This window comes from Bufo bufo, chromosome 4 (assembly GCF_905171765.1).
Source record: "Bufo bufo chromosome 4, aBufBuf1.1, whole genome shotgun sequence".
Lineage (NCBI taxonomy): Eukaryota > Metazoa > Chordata > Amphibia > Anura > Bufonidae > Bufo > Bufo bufo.
Window position 1 is genome coordinate 600,073,385 of NC_053392.1, and position 19,382 is coordinate 600,092,766.

A 19,382-nucleotide genomic window follows, 5' to 3' on the forward strand; every position below is an offset into this window, starting at 1 on the left:
GGTGAAACATATGTATTTTAGGCACACTAAAGTTTCTGATCGCCGACATGGGGGGGGGTCACGGGACCCCCCGGTGCATTTAGCCAAGAAACCGGTTTCAAAAGACCCGCACATCAGCTGATGGACGTCCTGATTCTAACAATTTGAATCGACCCTTTTACCCTGATGAACTTTTCTGGCACACAGCGAATATTTTGCCCCTTGAACTGATAGAGTTATAATCAAAACTTCTTCATCAAAGAACCTCTACACGGAGGGCTACATCGCTCACACTGCTCCTGCTGAACTGCTACTAACAGGTACTGCCGAATCTGACTCCATCAGCCACGTGGGACGCCACCGTGTGCTATAGTCAGACGGCATTTGCAAGAGTGTGTGTTTCTTTCGTTTTGCCATACAGGGAATATTGACTGAACATAATATAATCGATAAAATAATCGAAAGCAAATATCGAATTTCAGTCTGGACATTTATTCGAAGATTTATTTGATTTAAATTTATCTTCACATTGTCGAATATTTAAATATCGAATTGTCATCGATTTTTTCTAATCAGGACATACTCTTTTATCCAAGTTGCATATAGTATTCTTTTGCATGCCACCGCAATCTAATTATTTATGCTCTTAATCTGAATAATCTTAACATTATATTTTTTTATGTGTATTTTTACTGTGTATTTTGTTATATTGTAATATTGTTTGTTTTATCTTTTAGATCTATATATTGGTGTAATAAATACAATAATTTTTGAATAGTCTTTGTGTGGTCCATTGGGAGAGTGCTCAGCCTCTCTATATACATTATTATTCCTTTTGACTGGGTGAGTCATTAGGCTTAGTAACACCCATTCATAGTCATAGGCGATAGAGAGCCACCATACTCTTTATATTATAAAAAAAATTCTATCAGGATTTTTACACTCCTTTCTAATAAGAGCTTCCATATTTCTATGCACTGAAAATACTCTATGATGTTTAGGACCCAGTCCCTCAAAAACTTGGTCAGCTACTGATTTAGGCTGTTTTACATCCTCTGACTGAATGGTAGCTTTAACAGCCTTCAATAAAAGTTCAGTATCTTCACCCAGAAACAGGGTCGTCCCTCCTGCATCCTCCTCCGAAGACGATAAATCATCTGAGATATTGTGGCTGGAATTGAAATCATCCTCCTCCCCAGAGTTTTCAGAATCAGTCTTTCTACTGTAACCGGCCCTTTCTGGTTACTGTGGCTGATTTCGTTTCAGGGACTTGAGAGATGATTTAACTTGTGATCTCACCAAAGCCTTAATACTTTTAGATAAAGATTGTGACTCTTCCAGAACCAATTTATCCACACATCCTGACATAATGGTCTAACATAAGATGCTGGTAAAACTACTCTACATCCACTACATTCGTTATGCTTAGATGACTTCTTAGGTGTTTTTTCTACCTATAACAACAAAAGCAAACAATCAATAAATATTAGGAGAGGATATATCTCACCACATGTAGAGGTAACTTCCCCACTCCTCAGGTCTTGTGGACCTCGAGGGTCCCAAGGGGTCGGCGCGTCCTGAATCACTCGGCTCCGACATTGTATCCAGACACCGAATGCAGCACAGCACTCAGTGCGCAAAGAGAGCTGGCTGCCTTCTCCAGTGGCCATTTATAAACGCGCCTTGGCCTCCTTTTAACACTAAGCCCAAATGCCTAATCCAGCCGGCAAAAGGTGCCTCCTCTTCCAGCAGGAAGTGACCCCATGATGCCGGAAGCATACCGCCTCCCGCCCCCAAGTGCATGCTCAGAACGCGCATTGGCTCCCAGCCGCAATCTTTGAGAAGGGATGCCGGGCACCCCGCCAGACTAAATCGGAAGCCGTCTGAACATGGCCACAACGGCTCTACTAGAGGCTGGGACGAGGCAGGAGGAAGGCAGACTTGATGAACTTCTCCCTGAGGAGGCTAACGCTACATGGGATAGGCCCCTTCACAGTGCGTACACCCGGACCTTCCCCAGCCCTAGGGTGTGAACCCAAGCTAGGAGCAAAAGGTCCCTAGGTACATCCCTTAGGACAGGAAACCTGAACTAAGGTGTGGTGGGAGTGTGAACCATTTTATCTCTTCAGGTTCCCTGTCCTGGATGGAAGGACCTAGTCGCATCGGTGCTGTAATGGGTGAGGGGAAAAAGTACTTGGGGCACTGTCAAGTGTCCCCCCCAAACACACACACGCGAGGAGGAGCAAAGGTACAAGAGCCGCTAACCATTGTGATCTATAAGGGATATAAAGGCAGATGAATATCCCCTGGGAGAGGAGGTCCCCCCGAGATGAGTCAGAGGGACCCTCACTACCAGTTAGGGAAAGAGGAATCCGGCGCACAGATCGCGTGTCATAGATCCTCTCCCCAAATCTCAGGACATCATCAGTCCACTGTTATCAACACAAAATGGTGACCCCAATAGAGGAAAGGGGACAGCAGAGAAAGGACAGATGATCACTCCCCCACCATGCCCATGAAAAGGGAGGGCAGAGGGAGGAGCAAGCACGACGTCCACCTCCGCTATCACCATCATATTATCAACCAAGAATACCGGATGCAGTCCTCTGATGAGGTCCTCTACTAAACAAAGAAAAATAAAACTCAAACAGGGGGCCAAAAAATGAACAAAAATCACAAAATTGCATGATCATGGAGTCCAGAGATTGATGAAGCTGTCAGGTCCACGTTCAAGTAATTTGTATAATTCACATTCTTCCTTACACCGTGTGTTATCGGGGTTCTAGACATAAATCCTACACCGGTGGTGTCCTGGGTTTCACACCCAATCAGGGAGGGGGAAATTGTGTAATGAATATTGCAGCCACCTATAGACTGCATCCAGTAGTAATTCTTCTCTGAATGTTGGTTTGCACGAAAACATAACTTTTATTATTCCAGTGAAAATGGTTTATAACTGTTTCTATACAAATAAAGGGCGGCCATTATTAAAATTCCATTAAAGGGAACCAGTCACCAGAAGTGGCCTATGGAGCTCTTTACATGTCCCCACTGTACAAGCTGCCAAATTCAACAAAAGCAATCAGGTTGTTTGTAGGAAAAACCCACTTTTAAAATGTACCTGATGTCATCAAACAGAAGTCACTGGGGCGTACCGCTGGATGAGGCGAGTAACGGAGTCATCTCCTCTATCCTGCCCAGTTTGCTCTTGCAGACCTCCGCTGGCTTCCTGATGTCAGCTCCTGGAAGTGAGAAAGCTCACGCAGACACAGAAGACCTTGTTCCGGCACCAGGATCCTGACATGTGAAGCGTGCAGATATGTATACACCCCGACTTCAAGCAATCACTGTGTTTGCCCAGGAGATGCTGGGACCACAGTCAGTAGATGTCAAGATCCCTGATAATGTCTTCTGCTGTGAGAGATTTCCCATTGCCAGGAGCCGACATCAAGAAGCCAGCAGAGCTCTGTGAGAGTAAGTTGGGGAGGATAGAGATGACGCTGTGTCTCGCCTCATCCAGCGGTACGCCCCAGTGACTACCGGAGCTATTTTCCTACAAACAACCTGAATGTCAAATTTAACAAAACCTGTTTCTGAAAGCCGGCAGCTTGTACAATGGGGACATGTAAATAGGTCAATAACACTCCAAAAGACATACTGAGAGGGAACTTAGACTGCGAGCCCCATTGGGGACAGTGTGATCCTAATGTCTGTGTAGCCCTGCTGAATATAGTAGCGCTATATAAATGCATAACATGAATACAATAAATAAATAGGCCACTTCTGATGACAGGTTCCCTTTAATGGATTTTTAATAATGGTCGCTCTGTATTTGCATCAAAACAGTTATAAAAAAAAAAAAATTATTATTACAGTGAAAATGAATTTTTCATGCAAACCAACATTCAGAGAAGAATTTATTAGTTTTTGAACTACTAGATACAGTCTATAGGTGGCTCCAATATTGATTACACAATTCCCCCCCTCCCTGTTTGGGTGTGATACTAGGACACCACGGGGTTTACAATTTATGTCTAGAACCCGATAACACACGGTGTAAGGGAAATAGAGAACTGCTCCCCTATAAAACCTCTCTGCACATACAATAATCCCATATGTTGTCAAACCAGGACTGTGACTGTGTTCTCTGAGGTGTCAACAAGGGACCATTAAACAGCTGCCATGAGATATTTTGGGGCCCCATATACTGGGATTGGTCAGAGCCCCTGGGGAGAGTGGGGTATAGCATTGAAGTCTTTAGCAGGAAGGGGGGAGCAGAATGGCCGGCAAGCTGTCACTGACCACTGGGGACTTGTCCTCCTATGATTACTTCTTTAGGGCAGAACATTGTGAGATCTTTATGGTCAGACAGGCAGCTGCTACTGATCATTGGTGGCTCTTTTTATTTCAGCTATTTTTATTTCGGCTCTACCATAAGGCTTTTCCTATTCCCAAAAATTCAGAAGTGTCAGTAAAGCCTCTAATAACTACGGAAAGAGGGTTCATAGAAGTTAGAAGAATGGGTGATAACCCCCAACCTTCTGATCAATACTGTGGGACACCTGGTATCGGTAACCATTGTGTGCTAATAAAGGAAAACCTGTCAGAAAGTACAATATGTGACCCCCAAACTGCCACCACTACCTGACTATACAATGAGTCATCAGTAGCCAGTGAAGGAGCAGAATCTGTGAGTCTTCTCTGCTTTATGTAGTGGTTACTACTCACCTGGGTGGTTATCGGTGGGAATGTCCTCTATGATCTGCTCATCACCCCTCACATATGTATCTTCAGCCTTAATATTGTTCAGATCTTTACCCAGATTTAAAAGCTGTGAAACAGAAATTGTAAAAGTCAGCAGACTGATGGAGAAGTCGTGTGGAAGGTTTAAAGAGACCAGAAAAGATAATTAATTACAATGACAAAAAGTGATGAAATGACAGCAGAGTTATCTGCTATGGCAGCGGTCCATGCCTATAGCTCCTCTCCTTCCTGCTGGTGGGCACGTCTGCTGCCTGGTTTACCTGCTCCATAGCTTTAGGGCTCCAGCGGTCCAGTCCCACAGACATCCCTCTCTCTTCCCAGTGGTCCTGGCTGCTGGAATAACGCTGTCCTCCCACACAAGCTGAGGCCTGCTTCCTGCCGATAATGACCTTCTCTGCCCATAGGTCATGTGTGCACACACTATCTCTGGCTCTTATAGGGCCGGCATGCACGCACTCTGATCTCTACAAGCCATGGAAAGGAGCCTGATCAATAGGTTCTAGTATGCTAGTTTCTTGCAAAGCTTGCTTGCCTGTTCTGTGTACGGACTTCTGCCCGACTTCTAGATTGGAGCCTTTGCTGTCTGGCCTGACCTGACCCTTGCCTGACCTCCGTTCTGATCCTGAGCTGCTTGCCCTGACAACAGACCATTTATCGGACTACATGTATTCTGCCTTTCCTGACCCTGTGGGTCACCAGTCACTTGTACAGAAACTACTTCAAGTGCAGCAGCCTAGTGGTTCCCCTGCAACAAAGTCCAGGTCCCTGTACAGGGGATAAAGTGGAAGGAAGGGAGTCACTTATCTTACACACTTTGGAGCAGAACCATGTCAAGTCTGTTCAAGAGACACAGTGGATCTACATGTGCCATGTTTCATTGTCTGACCAAAAAAATATCTGCAGGTCTCTGATGGGGTATAAGTAACTCCATTTTGTCTTTTTCAGCAACGTGTATTACGATTACATCAGGCCAGTGCACTGTTCCAAGATCCCCCTTCTCCCTTCCCCCCTGTAGAATATGAGACCAGTTTAGAAAAAGGCATACATGCATTTGTTTAAACAGCCTTACTTTACAAGGCCATTCTCCTGTTTATACCTGAATGATTAACTGTTGTTACTATGAGCCATCTATTCTGTAAATGCAGAGCTCATGTGTATTCAGGCCATAGGTTAAGACAAATGCTAACATATGATTGGATGTAATGGGAGGTCAATCCTCCCCTATATTAAGTGTTTGCAAGCAATGAATAAATAAATAGAATGGATCGGAACAAGACTCGTGTTTAGTGTTCCCTCTTATTCATTCTCCTGGTACCAGAAAAAGACTTAATCCAAGCTGATCACCGAGGTCTGGTGTCAGGGACACCTTATAGGCAAAGAGTCCAATTTGCCTTACAGCTTTGGGGGCTCGTCCGGGGTCGAGAGGGTCATCCTCGGGTCTGCTGTGAAAAGACATTAATTCTTGTCCTCCTCAGATCCGAGGGAACTGACCACGTCTCGACCCAAGTAAGTGGAACCATCTATTCATGATTTCGGTAGGTTGCTGTGTCCAGGGACGCAGGCAATAGCTCAGGGAGCTAAGTTGATTATAAGAGACTCAGGGAGTCCATATCACTAGAGATAAATAAAGTGCACTAAAGGAATACTGTTCAGGGAACAGAAGGTTACAAGCTTGGATTAACTCTTATATATATAGTATAAGTATTTTAGAAGTGATAAGATTATCTGTTTGTGTGAGATACTGACCGGGTGGTAAGTGTACGGTCACATCCCACTGTTATTGTCAAATTGATGTATTTTGGGTTAACTACTGTTAATGTGTAAAATTGTTTGTGTTGTGGAGGACCGCAAGACGCCCCATTTTTTCGGCTAAGAGTAATCTGTTGACCCGGAAAATATGAACGCAAGTGGCGGTCTGAAAATACAATAGTCGATAGGGGTCCAAAGAGTATAGAGAGACATTAAGATACGAATCAGCTGAAATCAGTTGACAGGTCTTGTCGGCGCCTTTACGGTTCAGTACAGCCAGTCCTGACAGCGATTGTCTCACTTATTCTTTGAACTATAAATACTAACATGGGAGAACAAGGGTCTAAAACTAAATTCCCTAAACCAGAACCAGGAGAAACTTGCAAAATCTATGTAGCTTGTGTTAGTCCAACAAACTATTACCTGATCAACCCGTGGGTAGATAATCTAGCAGGCTGGACTGAGGTAATGGATGCTGCAGATCCATTCCCCAAGGACGGTGATAATAGCATTTATCATATGGATATGGTCAAAGGACTATGTCTATGTGATAAAACAGCCTGGCCGCATTTCGATGCTGATCCTTCCTGGGACATGGAGTACATGTCCAGGGGAGGAGAACAGTGGCTGGAAATAGCCCCCCACTGGTATGATGCAGGTAATAGCAAGAAGAATAAGAATCTAAAAAGTCCCAAAAATGATAGGACTCTACATGAAATAGAACAGGAGGTAGGCACAAAGAAGAGAAGTCAGAAATCCCCTCCACCTTATAATAAATCCATCCCCACGGCACCTCTGTACCCAGTTCTGACTCAGATTGAGGAAGATGCTATAACAGCGGTTATAACATTAAAACTAGAAGAAAAATACAGACCCCCCACGCCAACATTTGGAAACATAATAGAGCGCAGTCTAATTACTGGCACACGGCATACTAGTTATATTACACGCAGTACAAGTAGAATGAAAGATGAAACAGAAAAGGAAGAATCAAAAGAGGGAGTCCAAGTAATTGTTCCCTTTCTGACAGTAGGACAACATTTAGTAAAAAAGCCCATAGAAATAGAGGATCTCAAAAAAATTATTAAATATTGTCCCAAACCTTCCATAGCCCCACTGGGGACTATTACATACCTAAAAAAAGGCCTGTAGAGGGCGCAACTATACACAGGAAGATTTAAGGCTTATCCTGGATGGTATTATAGGGACACACACAACATGGGATTGGGAGAAGGTTAGATCCATATCTACTATTGCACAACGCGGTGATGCTCCAGATTATATATGTAATACAGAAGAGGGTCAGAAAAGGATATGGGCAGAGATTGAGGACCATATGAATGAGGTATTCAAACAAAAATCTTAATTGCCCGTAGCAGTGGCCTGCAAACAGAAATCTGTTGAATCGGTCACTGAATTCTGACAAAGATTCATTGATTGCTGGAAGACCGAGGCTGGGCTACCTGTGCGTGACAATAACAGTTTGATTATTTCCACATTTGTAAACAATTTGTCAGACAAATTGATCTTAACTGTGAAACAAAATGTGTCCTCTTGGACCTCAGATACAACTGACGATTTTGAGAAACATCTCTTTGAAAAAGAAGCAGCTGGATGCTTTCAGATAAGGAAAGCAACATCCCCCACACACGCATATACTAGTAGAGGCAGGGGGAGGAGGGGTGGGAATAACAGCAGAACCTACAATGGAAAACATGACTCATTGCCAAATAATTGTTGTTATAACTGTGGAAAGGAAGGACATTGGGCACGTCAATGCCGCGCACCAAGGAGGGTTAGGGGGAGAGGTCAGGACTACAACACACAGAAACCTGACACTCAGTCACAAAAAAATCAACCAAGTCAGATAAACCACAGACAAGATCCACAGGGCCAGCCTAGATTCCCACTAGATTGGCACCAGCAAAACTCATACACATTGGAAGGACACACCAGTAATTCTACTCCGAATAGGAGGACGAAAAGTGGGGTTTCTGATAGACAGTGGAGCTACTTCTAGTGTGTTAAACAACTCAATGTACAAAGGGCCTTTAAGGAAGTGTGCGCCCTCTATGGGAATAAATGGGGTACTGACAAGGACATACAGAACAGATTCCTTACCAGTAGAAACCATTGATAGGGAATACATTACAGATCATGCTTTTAGCATCATACCTGAATGTCCTGTGAGTCTTCTGAGAAGAGACTTATTCATTAAGTTAGAATTGCAAATCACTGTTGAGAACAATGGCATCAGTGTATACTCTGATGCTTTGCCCATAATATCCCCCACACCTCTGATCCTTACAAACTTACAAGATCACTCAGAATTAGAGGATATAGACCCATCATTATGGGCAAAGGGGGACTATGACACAGGATTCATTGACTGCACACCATACAAAGCAACCATCAAAGAGGGCAGTACACCTGTATATCAGAAACAATACCCACTGTCAAAAGAGAAACTTGATGGATTTAGGCCAATGATAGAAGAATTCCTACAAAAGGGAATCCTGGAAGAGGTGATTACACCCTACAGCACGCCCGTGAATCCAGTGACAAAGGCAGATGGTACTACCCGCTTTGTACAGGATTTAAGGGCAATAAATAATATCATTGTGCCTATTACTCCTATTGTCCCAGATGTCACCTCACTTCTTTCTGCAATTCCTGCAGACGCTGTCTATTTCAGTGTGATAGATCTGAAGAATGCTTTCTTCTCTATCCCAGTTGATAAGGCAACCAGACTACTTTTTGCTTTTTCCTTTGACGGACGCCAACTGACCTGGTGCAGAATGCCTCAGGGATATGCTGATTCACCTGTAGTGTACAGCATAGTCCTCCAAGCCACGTTAAAACCATGGTACCCCCGCAAGGTTCTGCTGCAATATGTCGATGATTTGTTACTGTGTAGCATGTCAGCGGAGGCCAGCATTCAGGATGGTTTATCACTGTTAAAATGGTTGTCAGGATGTGGTCACAAAGTGGCACTTAAGAAAATGCAATGGTGTAAAATGCAGGTTGAATACTTGGGCTTTGTCCTCACAAAAGGTGAAAGGAGAATCAGCGCAGAAAGAGTCCAGTCTATTGTGGGCCTGGTCACCCCGCACACCAAGAAAGAAATGTTATCTTTCCTTGGTATGATAAACTACTGTAGACAATGGATTCCTGATTGCTCCTATTATGACAATGTTTTGAGGCAAACCACTCTGGATGAAAATCCAGATTTGATTAAATGGTCTTCTGAAGGGGCGTGGCCTGAGAGCGCATGGAGTAGGTCGCACCGCACTGAGCTCCTGCAGACATCCTGATTTTAGAGTGGTAGCAACCCCCTATTTCGCAGATCCTTGCCTACCTGGTGGTTGAGAGGAGTCAGGAGAGTGTGGTGCTGATCTTTTGAGTCCCGACATGCCTAGAAAGTCCGGTAAAGGGCCGCGCTGTGACAGGCCAGAGGAGAGTCGGCATGGCGCCGAGGAAGAAGAGGGGCCGGCCTTACAGCCCAAGACGAGACAGACGGCTGCCGCAAAGCTGAGCAGGTTTGCTCGCACGGAGAGTGCTGGGGGAGACTGGGCTGAGGAGAAGGAGATGGACGCTCAGGTTTCCTCTGGACAAGAGGATGAATCCACCGACGGGGAGACCCTGGACGCGGTAAATTGGCCGCCATTAACCCCTGCACGGCCGGCAAAAGACGCGGTAGGCCCTAAAGTTGTGGATGGAGCAGAGCCTACTCTAAAAGATATTATGGCCGCTGTGGCCAGTTGTAACAGCACACTGAAGGTGCTTACAGTACAGGTTGGCAGTCTGAGGTCAGACGTGTCTTTAATTAGGCATGACTTACATAAAATCACAGAACGCACCTCTGAATTGGAGAAGAGGGTGTCCACTATTGAGGACGTTATCCAGCCTATGCAAATGGCGGCAAAATCATCTGCTAAAGATATAGCGGCGTTATACGCCAAAACAGATGACCTGGAGAACAGGTCCAGAAGGAATAACCTGCGGATTGTGGGTGTGCCAGAGAAGACGGAGGGGGATAATGCCACCGAATTTGTGGAAAAATGGCTGCACCAATTATTTCATGAAAAAGGTCTATCCTCATTATATGCGGTGGAGCGGGCGCACAGAGTCCCCATGCGGCCGCTTCCGCCTGGCAGACCTCCCCGTCCCATACTGGCGAAGATACTCCATTTTAAAGACCGGGACACTATCCTGCGACAATCTAGGGACAATGAGGAGATGGTCCTGAATGGGGTGAAAGTATCCATATTTCCGGATTATTCCAACGAAGTGCAGCGGAGGAGAAGCAGATTTATGGATATAAAGAAAAGGCTGAGAGCTCTACAAGTCCAGTACGCTATGCTGTTTCCTGCTAAACTGCGTGTGGTGGCATTGGGATCCACCAGATTTTTTGAAGATCCGGAGGAGGCGACGCAGTGGCTGGACGTCCACGAGCGACAATTGAGAAGTGGGGCCCTGGACACTTGAAGGAGGCAGATATACGTTTCTTATGTTCAAGTTATATATGCATTTACACTCTAGGATTGCTTTAAATGTTGCACCAGTTAGGGAGTGTATTATGTAATGCTACCAAATGGTAGTTCCTGAGGAGGGAGCAGGCGGTAATGATAGTAAAATGTATTTCTCAGTTGTGGGGAGGATTCTCTACCTGAGGAAAAGTGTTATAAATTGTTATGCTTATTGTAGGTTGAAGGGCATGTTGCTCTCGGATTGCCTTGTTTTAATGTGGGAAGTGGATAAGGAAGGGAAAGGTTTCCCCAGCTACAGTAACCTGAGTATGAGAGGGAGGGAGGGGGGTGGGGGGGTAGGGAAAAGGTTGGGGGGGAAGGTTAGGGTCTTGAACTATGAGCGAGTGTTATCTGAATGGGGTGTGAGATTCAAATATGGTCAAAAATTTTACCATGTCACAGGCGATTAGAATCTTAAGCTGGAATGTGAGAGGGATGGCTGAAGCACGGAAAAGACAGTGTATTTTTCAGTATCTGGGGCGGTTTCAGCCGGCTATATGTTGTCTTCAGGAAACGCATTTGACAGGAGAAAATTTACACTGGATGAATAAAAATTGGGTGATCCATGCGTTACATTCAACTCATTCCTCTCATTCTAGAGGTGTAAGTATGATTGTGCATAGGAGTATCAGGTATGAACATATGCAGGAGTGTGTGGACGCTGAGGGCAGGTATGTGTGTGTGGTGTGTAAGGTGGATGGAATACAGCTGGTGCTGGTGTCTGTGTATGTGCCCCCACCGTTTGCTTCCCCATTAATAAGAGAGATCATGGGCTTTGTGGCGGACTTCCCTGGGCTGCCGTGGCTGTTGGTTGGGGACTTTAATTGCACGATGAATGACTCCCTAGATAGATGCCGGGTGGAGGGAGCAGGTGGTTCACCGGGGAGTGCGGCTCTCAGGAATATTTTGGGTGAGGTAGGAGTGCAAGATGTATGGAGACGGCGTAACCCGGATAAGCGTGAATATTCATGTAGATCCGCCACGCACCATTCACTATCGCGTATAGATCTGGCCCTTGTTAACGACATAATGCTACCACTAGTTAGGGATGTTGTTTATCATCCTCGGTCGTTGTCTGACCATTCTCTGGTGCAGATTGACTTGTGCCTGGGGGTGCTCAGACAGGGACCGAGGCTGTGGAAGTGTAATCCTCATTGGTTGAATGTGTTGGGTGACCTATCTGGGATTTCTATGGAAATTAAGGAATTTTTTGATATCAATACAGGGTCGGCTTCGATACCAGGTGTGTGGGACGCCATGAAAGCATTTCTGAGGGGAGTTCTGATGAAAGAAATCAACAAACATAAATCCAGGACCAGAGAGGCGGATGTCAAGGCGCATGTACTAGTGTCCGAGGCTGAGAGAGAGTTTAGTAGATCCCCCACCATGGTTAGTAGTGAGGCGCTGGAGGTTGCTCAGGAGCAGCTGAGATGTCATCTGGTACAGGCCGCAGATAGAAAGAGAAGCTTTTACCGTCAGAGATCTTTTGAGGAAGGAGAGAAGGTGGGTCATTTGTTGTCAGTGGTCTCGCAGGCTCAGAGAGGCTCCTCTTGTATTCAGGAGTTGAGAGATGACAGGGGGAACAGTTGTCAGGACACAAAAGGAATATTAGGAATTTTAAAAAGCTTCTATGTATCTCTATATACTTCCACTGGATCTAGTTCTGATGAGGCCCTGAAGGATTTCCTAGAGGAGGCGCAGTTATCGGTGCTGTCAGAAGAAGATAGAGAGAGGCTAGAGGAGCCGATTACACTAGAGGAACTGGAAGCTGCACTTGGGGACATGGCAAGTGGTAAGGCCCCTGGAGCTGATGGTCTCCCAGTAGAGATATACAAAAAACTACAGGGGATATTACTCCCTGAATTACTTAAGGTGTTTGAGCACTCATTGGAGGCAGGTTCGTTACCACATTCGATGCAGGAAGCTATAATTGTGGTTTTGCCTAAGCCTGGGAAGGATCCTAAAATACCGGATTCCTACAGGCCAATTTCACTTCTCACGGCTGATGTTAAGCTACTGGCGAAGGTGTTGGCGAACAGGCTGTCCAAGGTAATTCTGACCATAGTACATCCGGATCAGACGGGATTTATGCCAGGAAAATCAACGGCTATTAACCTTCGTAGGCTGTACACTAGCTTAAATATTCCGGCGGATAATGGTGGTGACAGGGCCTTGCTTGCGCTTGACGCCGCTAAGGCGTTTGATAGTGTGGAATGGAGGTATTTGTGGGGGGTCCTGAGAATTATGGGCTTTGGTGAACGGTTCATTCAGTGGGTACAGGTTCTGTATTCTAGCCCTAAGGCGAGAATTAGAGCTAATGGAGGATTATCAGACTGTTTTCCCCTCGCTAGGGGTTCCAGACAGGGATGCCCACTGTCGCCCTTATTGTTTGCTCTTGCAATAGAGCCGTTGGCGGCGCATATTCGCTTATCTACAAGTATAGAGGGGTTTAGATATGGTGAACTGCATAATAAAGTGGCTATGTACGCTGATGATACCCTACTTTTCTTGGGCGATACTGGTGCGTCCCTGGATGCGGCCATGGCATTGATTGACAGATTTGGTAGCTTTTCCGGACTACGGATAAACTGGCAGAAATCCTCTTTGATGCCAATTGACGGGCAGGCCCTGGTAGGCAGACAAGTAGATAGTTTGGTGCCCTGGGTGGATAAATTTAAATATCTGGGATTACATATAACACCGAGACTAGCGGATTTTGAAGAACTAAATCTATCCCCTTTGCTAGCTACTTTTAGGCTTAAAGTGAGGTCATGGTGTAGGCTCTTTCTTTCGGTGGTAGGCAGAGTTAACCTTTTAAAAATGGTTATGATGCCCCAACTGATATATATACTGAATAATGCTCCAGTTTGGATCCCTCTGGATAGATTTAAGAAAATTCACTCTATATTTAGAGATCTTACTTGGAAGTATGGACAGGCTAGGATCAAACTGGAGACATTGCAGTATTCTAAGTCGGAAGGGGGCCTAGCTGTCCCTAACGCATGGATTTATTTTTTGGCTTCCCAATGTCAGCATTTTAAGGGATGGATTGATCTACAAGCACCAGATATGACTGGGCAGATATTGCAGCATTGGCTGGGCAGTCGTGACCTCATGGGCATTCTGGAAGGTTTAGGAATGCATGCAGGGAGGGAAAAACTTCCTCTGATTGAACTCATGAAAAAAGTTTGGGCAAAAGTGAAGCTGCTAAGAGGAGTGGGAGGTATTAGTGAACTTTCACCTATTGGAAAGAACCACTTGTTGCCAGAACTATTGGCCATACCAGGACTTAGGAACTGGGAAACTTATGGAGTGACGAGAATTGGACAATTAATTAAGGACAAGACATGTAAGTCATTTCAAAGCCTGCAGCAGGAATTTAATATCCCCAAGGAGTGGTTTTATAAATATCTTCAAATAAGACATGCCCTTGGGGTCACGATGCGGAAGGGATGTGTGATAGCTCAAATGGAGGTGGTCCATAAGCTTGTTCTTCCGTCGGGAGGGGGAAAAAGAGGGTTAATATCACAGGTGTACGCTCTTCTAATGGAAAAATTCTTAGAGGGATATCCGCTTTCAAGAATGAAAAAGTGGGAGGCTGACGTGGGGGATATGTCTAAGGATATGTGGGAAGATATTTTAGAAGCAGTCCCCAAGGTGTCTCTAAGTGAACAGGGCAAACTGTCCCAACTATTTATTATACACAGAGTGTACAAAACACCGGTGTTCCTGAAAAAGATAGGAGTAAGAGGTGATGACAAGTGCCCAAAGTGTATGGAAGATGGTGCAGACTTGTTACATATGTTGTGGTCTTGTCCAGTAGTTGCTAATTATTGGGAGGAAGTTGTAGAGATGATTAATAGTAAATTGACATTAAGAATTCAAAAAGATCCTAAGGTGTGTATTCTGGGGTATGTGTCTGAAATTGGAGGAAATGAACCGGTTAGGGTAGCTGCGGGGAGATTGCTATATGTGGCCAGGAAACTGATCGCTATGAGGTGGATCCAGGGGAGTCCGCCCACACTGAGTGAGTTTGAACGGAAGGTGCATGACATGCTGGTACTCGAAAAAGGGGTGTTTGTGAAGAGAGGGTGCCCTCAGAAGTTTGAAAAAATGTGGACTGAATGGTTATCTCATACCCACGTGGTTATATAGTCATGTGATGGTCAAGACCAATGTTAGGGTTGGGGGGTTAGGGTAGGGTAAGGGGGGGAGGGAGTTTGGAAAGGCCAAGTTTCTGGTAATTTTTTTTTTTTTTTTTTTTGCCCATAATATGTTTTAGCAAAGGTATATGTAGTGTATGGATTCATGTTAATACTGAGTGGTGATATACTTATGAGTATTGTTGTTCACTGAATCTGCATCGTGGATAATTTAAAGAAGAAAAAGTCAACATATTGTATTATGTTATAATATGTATTTATTGTTTAATAAAAACGATTTGATTAAAAAAAATGGTCTTCTGAAATGTACAATGCATTTGATTATCTGAAATGTTCACTCATGTCAAGTCCAGGGCTGGGCCTCCCTGACTATAATATGCCCTTCCACATGTTTGCACGCCAAAATTGTAAAACCATGGCGGGGGTACTGACACAAGAACACGGAGGCAAGTTGCGTCCTTGTGCGTTTTTCTCAAAGGTTATGCCCACCTCTGTTCAGGGGATGCCGGCATGTCTGCGTTCCCTTGCAGCCTGTGCAATGATGGTAGAATTAGCAACTACTTTCACCCTGGGACATTTAACCTTCTTGCACACTACACATGATGTTGTAGGTTTATTCAGAGGTGTACATACACAACACATGTCAGCGCAAAGATTATCTGGATATGAGATCCTGTTGCTCAGTAACCCTTCACTCCAGATTAAATATAGAAACATAGAATGTGTCGGCAGATAAGAACCATTTGGCCCATCTAGTCTGCCCAATATATCTGAATCCTATGAATAGTCCCTGGCCCTATCTTATATGAAGGATAGCCTTATGCCTATCCCATGCATGCTTAAACTCCTTCACTGTACATCCAACATTACAGGACCAGCACCTATTTTGAATGCATTACTAGGGCTGAAAGGAACAGAAGACGTCCTTCCTGACACACATGATTGCCTACAGGTGCTCAATCATGAGACGTCACCTAGGGCTGACTTATCAACTGTTCCCATACCGGATGCACCAGAAGTTTTTGTTGATGGTTCATGCTCTCGCCCCACTGATACTATATTCTGTGCAGCATATGCTATTGTCATGCTGCCAGATATAGTCTTGGAAGCAAGCCCTATTCCCATCCAGTCTGCACAGGCAGCTGAACTCATTGCACTCACAAGGGCTTGCATACTACACACTAATAAACCTGTCACTATTTACACAGACAGCATATATGCTCATGGTGTAGTATGGGATCATGGAATGATTTGGCAGAGGAGAGGATTCACTGCAGCAGACGGTAAAAGAATCTCACATGCACAGCTAGTCACGGACCTCTTGGCTGCAATCAGATTGCCTTCGGATTTAGCTATAGTACATTGCAGGGCACACACAAATGGAAAAGATAGAATTTCAAGAGGTAATGCATTTGCAGATAGTGTAGCTAAAGACACAGCCAAGAGTAATCCAAATAGAATGAATCATGACAATTGAGAAATGGCAGTCTTACACCCACCCTCATCTGATTTGACACACATGCTAACAGACCTACAAAAGGTATGCCACTGAAACAGAGGAGAAGGATTGGTGCTATCCAATCTTGCAGAAAAATCCAAAGTCTGGATTGGTCTGCAAGGAGGGGAAGCCATGCATACCTCAGCATAGTGCATCCATCAACAAACTACCCATATGTTGTTGAGCCAAAGTTTTTACATCACTGATAGCAAACAGCTAGTCACAGACTACATACACAGATGTATTACGTGCTTGAGAAACAACCCTAACAACCCACTGAAAATACCTCACCAACACCTTGACTACCCCACTACACCATGCACCCACTTGCAGGTGGATTACACGCATATACCTAAAACAAAAGGGAAACAAGAGTATGCATAAGTGATAGTGAACATGTTCTCAAGGTGGCCAGAAGTCTTTCCTACAAAGGCAGAAGATGCTAAAACTACAGCCAAAATCCTGACTCAGCAAATAATCCCAAGGTGGGGCTGTCCTCTGGTTATTGAATCAGACCAGGGGCCAGCCTTCACCTCAAAACTTAACAAGGAGATAGCCAGACTGTTACAGGTGGAATGGAAATTTCATATTCCGTACCACCCACAAAGCTCAGGCATTGTGGAAAGAATGAACAGGACGGTTAAAGACAAACTCAGGAAGGCCACTGCTGGTACATTTGAAAAATGGAAACAAATCCTACTCATAATACTTGCAGAAATTAGAATGACGCCTAATAAGAAGTTAGGGATGTCACCATTTGAAATTCTGATGGGTAGGCCTTTCCCCACACCATGGGCAAAACGCCCCCTGGTAGTGCAGGAAGGGGACTTGGACCTGATCAGAGAGGAGTATGTTACTAATCTGATCAAGGTCCTCAGTAAAACTGAAGAAAAAGTTGCTTTTAAGTCTCCTTCTCTTTCACAGGAACCAACCCATCCATTCCGGGTAGGCGACCAGGTGATGATCCAGATCTTAAAGAAGGGAAAGGAACCAGGAAGCTTCACCTACGGACCACCTACCGAGGTCGTCGCGATCACCAGAACAGCAGTCCTCACTGAACAATTACCCACGCAACAAGGATTAAGTTGGGGAAGAAAAGAGAGGTACTAACGGGGGCAGACAGCCCTGACCTACAACGAGGCCCAGAGGTACTAACGGAGGCCGACAGCCTTGACCCCCAACGAGATGATGCAGTCGGGAAATTCCTCGAGATGGCTGAGATGCAGTGCCTTAATAATTGCAATTTTGTGTCTCCTACTTACTGTCCCACGGCTGTGGAACAGACAGACATACCTGAAAACGGAATGCAGAGGGGAAGACAATCTGTGGAAGACAAAGGAGAACTTAACTGACTTCTGTCTCCGAACCACTTTATCTGCATCTAACATTTTGGAGACATGTCTGGTAGCAGTCCCCACCCCCAGTAGATGTATGGACAGGGCTCCTACGTTCCCAATGGAATGACACAGATTTGGAGGATAATGATGTTAAATATGGATATGTAAATCCTTATCATGCTTGTTATGACTGTCCTACATATGAGAATCTGCAGAGTAATATGATAGAAGTAATTACAGGTCTTGTTACAGCAGCAGAAATATGTTATAATTTCACCTGTGATGAGACACTATTGCCTCCCTGCATACAAGCAAAAATGCAGAATAAGACTAAGCCAAATATTTGCGATAGAGATCTAGATAGTTGTAAAAAGATAGTATTAGGAAAGAATATGCAATGTAATATTACTAAAACAGTACCATCCCTAGACAAACATGTACCTCTACCAGCAGGATGGGTATTGGCCTGTGGAAATACTAGTCACACATATATACCAGCCAACATTACAGAGGGACCCTGTACAATAGCTAGGTTGACATTAGCAATGATACCACTATTCCCAGCAATGCAGACACGACACACGAGAGACACTTCCCTACAGCTACCAGAAAATTGTGACTATAATGTGAATCTCCTCTCTAGAGCAGAATACATGAGTTAAGGGGTATCTATGATAGGGGTACCAGGGTTGGCCATATATAACCACAGGACAATATCAAAACTTGCCTGTTTTATGGTAAAACAGATAAATGTCACTAGTGCAATTCTGCAAGATATGCTGCTGGATATACAATCGTATAAAAAGGCTATCTTGCAGAATAGGGCAACTATTGACTATTTATTGCTCCAACATGGTATAGGATGCTCAGCGTTCGCAGGGATGTGTTGTTTCAATTTATCAGATCACTCCCGTGGAATAAAAGATAAAATAGGCCAACTAGAAGAGATGATTAAACATATAAAACAAGATGTTGACCAAGGTTGGTGGGACTGGCTTTTTGGCTGGATACCTGACTTTGGTCAAATAAGGTATGTTTTAGGAGTGGCACTCGCCGTAGTCGCTGCAATAGTGTGTCTCTGCTGTTGTCTCCAGTGTGTGCCCTTCCTTCTTACCATATGTAAAAATGTGGCCGAAAGAGGGGTACACTCAACATTCCTCTATACTCCGGTAGAGGTAAAAGAGGTAAACACAACCCCAACAAAGCCTGAGGATTATACTCCTGAAGGGTATATGGAATACCTAAAGGCTTACAAGCAAACTAAGGGATAACAGAGAAAGAACCATATAGTATAAGGTATATATATAAGGTTCTAAGAGGGGATTGATGGGGTATAAGTAACTCCATTTTGTCTTTTTCAGCA

The 19,382-nt window shown here is 44.5% G+C and overlaps 1 protein-coding gene across 1 annotated transcript in view; it reads right to left on the reverse strand.

Moving 5' to 3' along the window:
• The window catches only part of LOC120999331 (gastrula zinc finger protein XlCGF26.1-like), a 1,147,325-nt gene that overhangs the window by 1,126,540 nt on the left and 1,403 nt on the right, over window positions 1-19,382 (reverse strand). The window contains exon 2 of the mRNA XM_040430199.1: window positions 4,708-4,810. The gene's annotated coding sequence lies outside the window, so the exon portion shown is untranslated. The remainder of the gene's footprint in view (window positions 1-4,707; window positions 4,811-19,382) is intronic.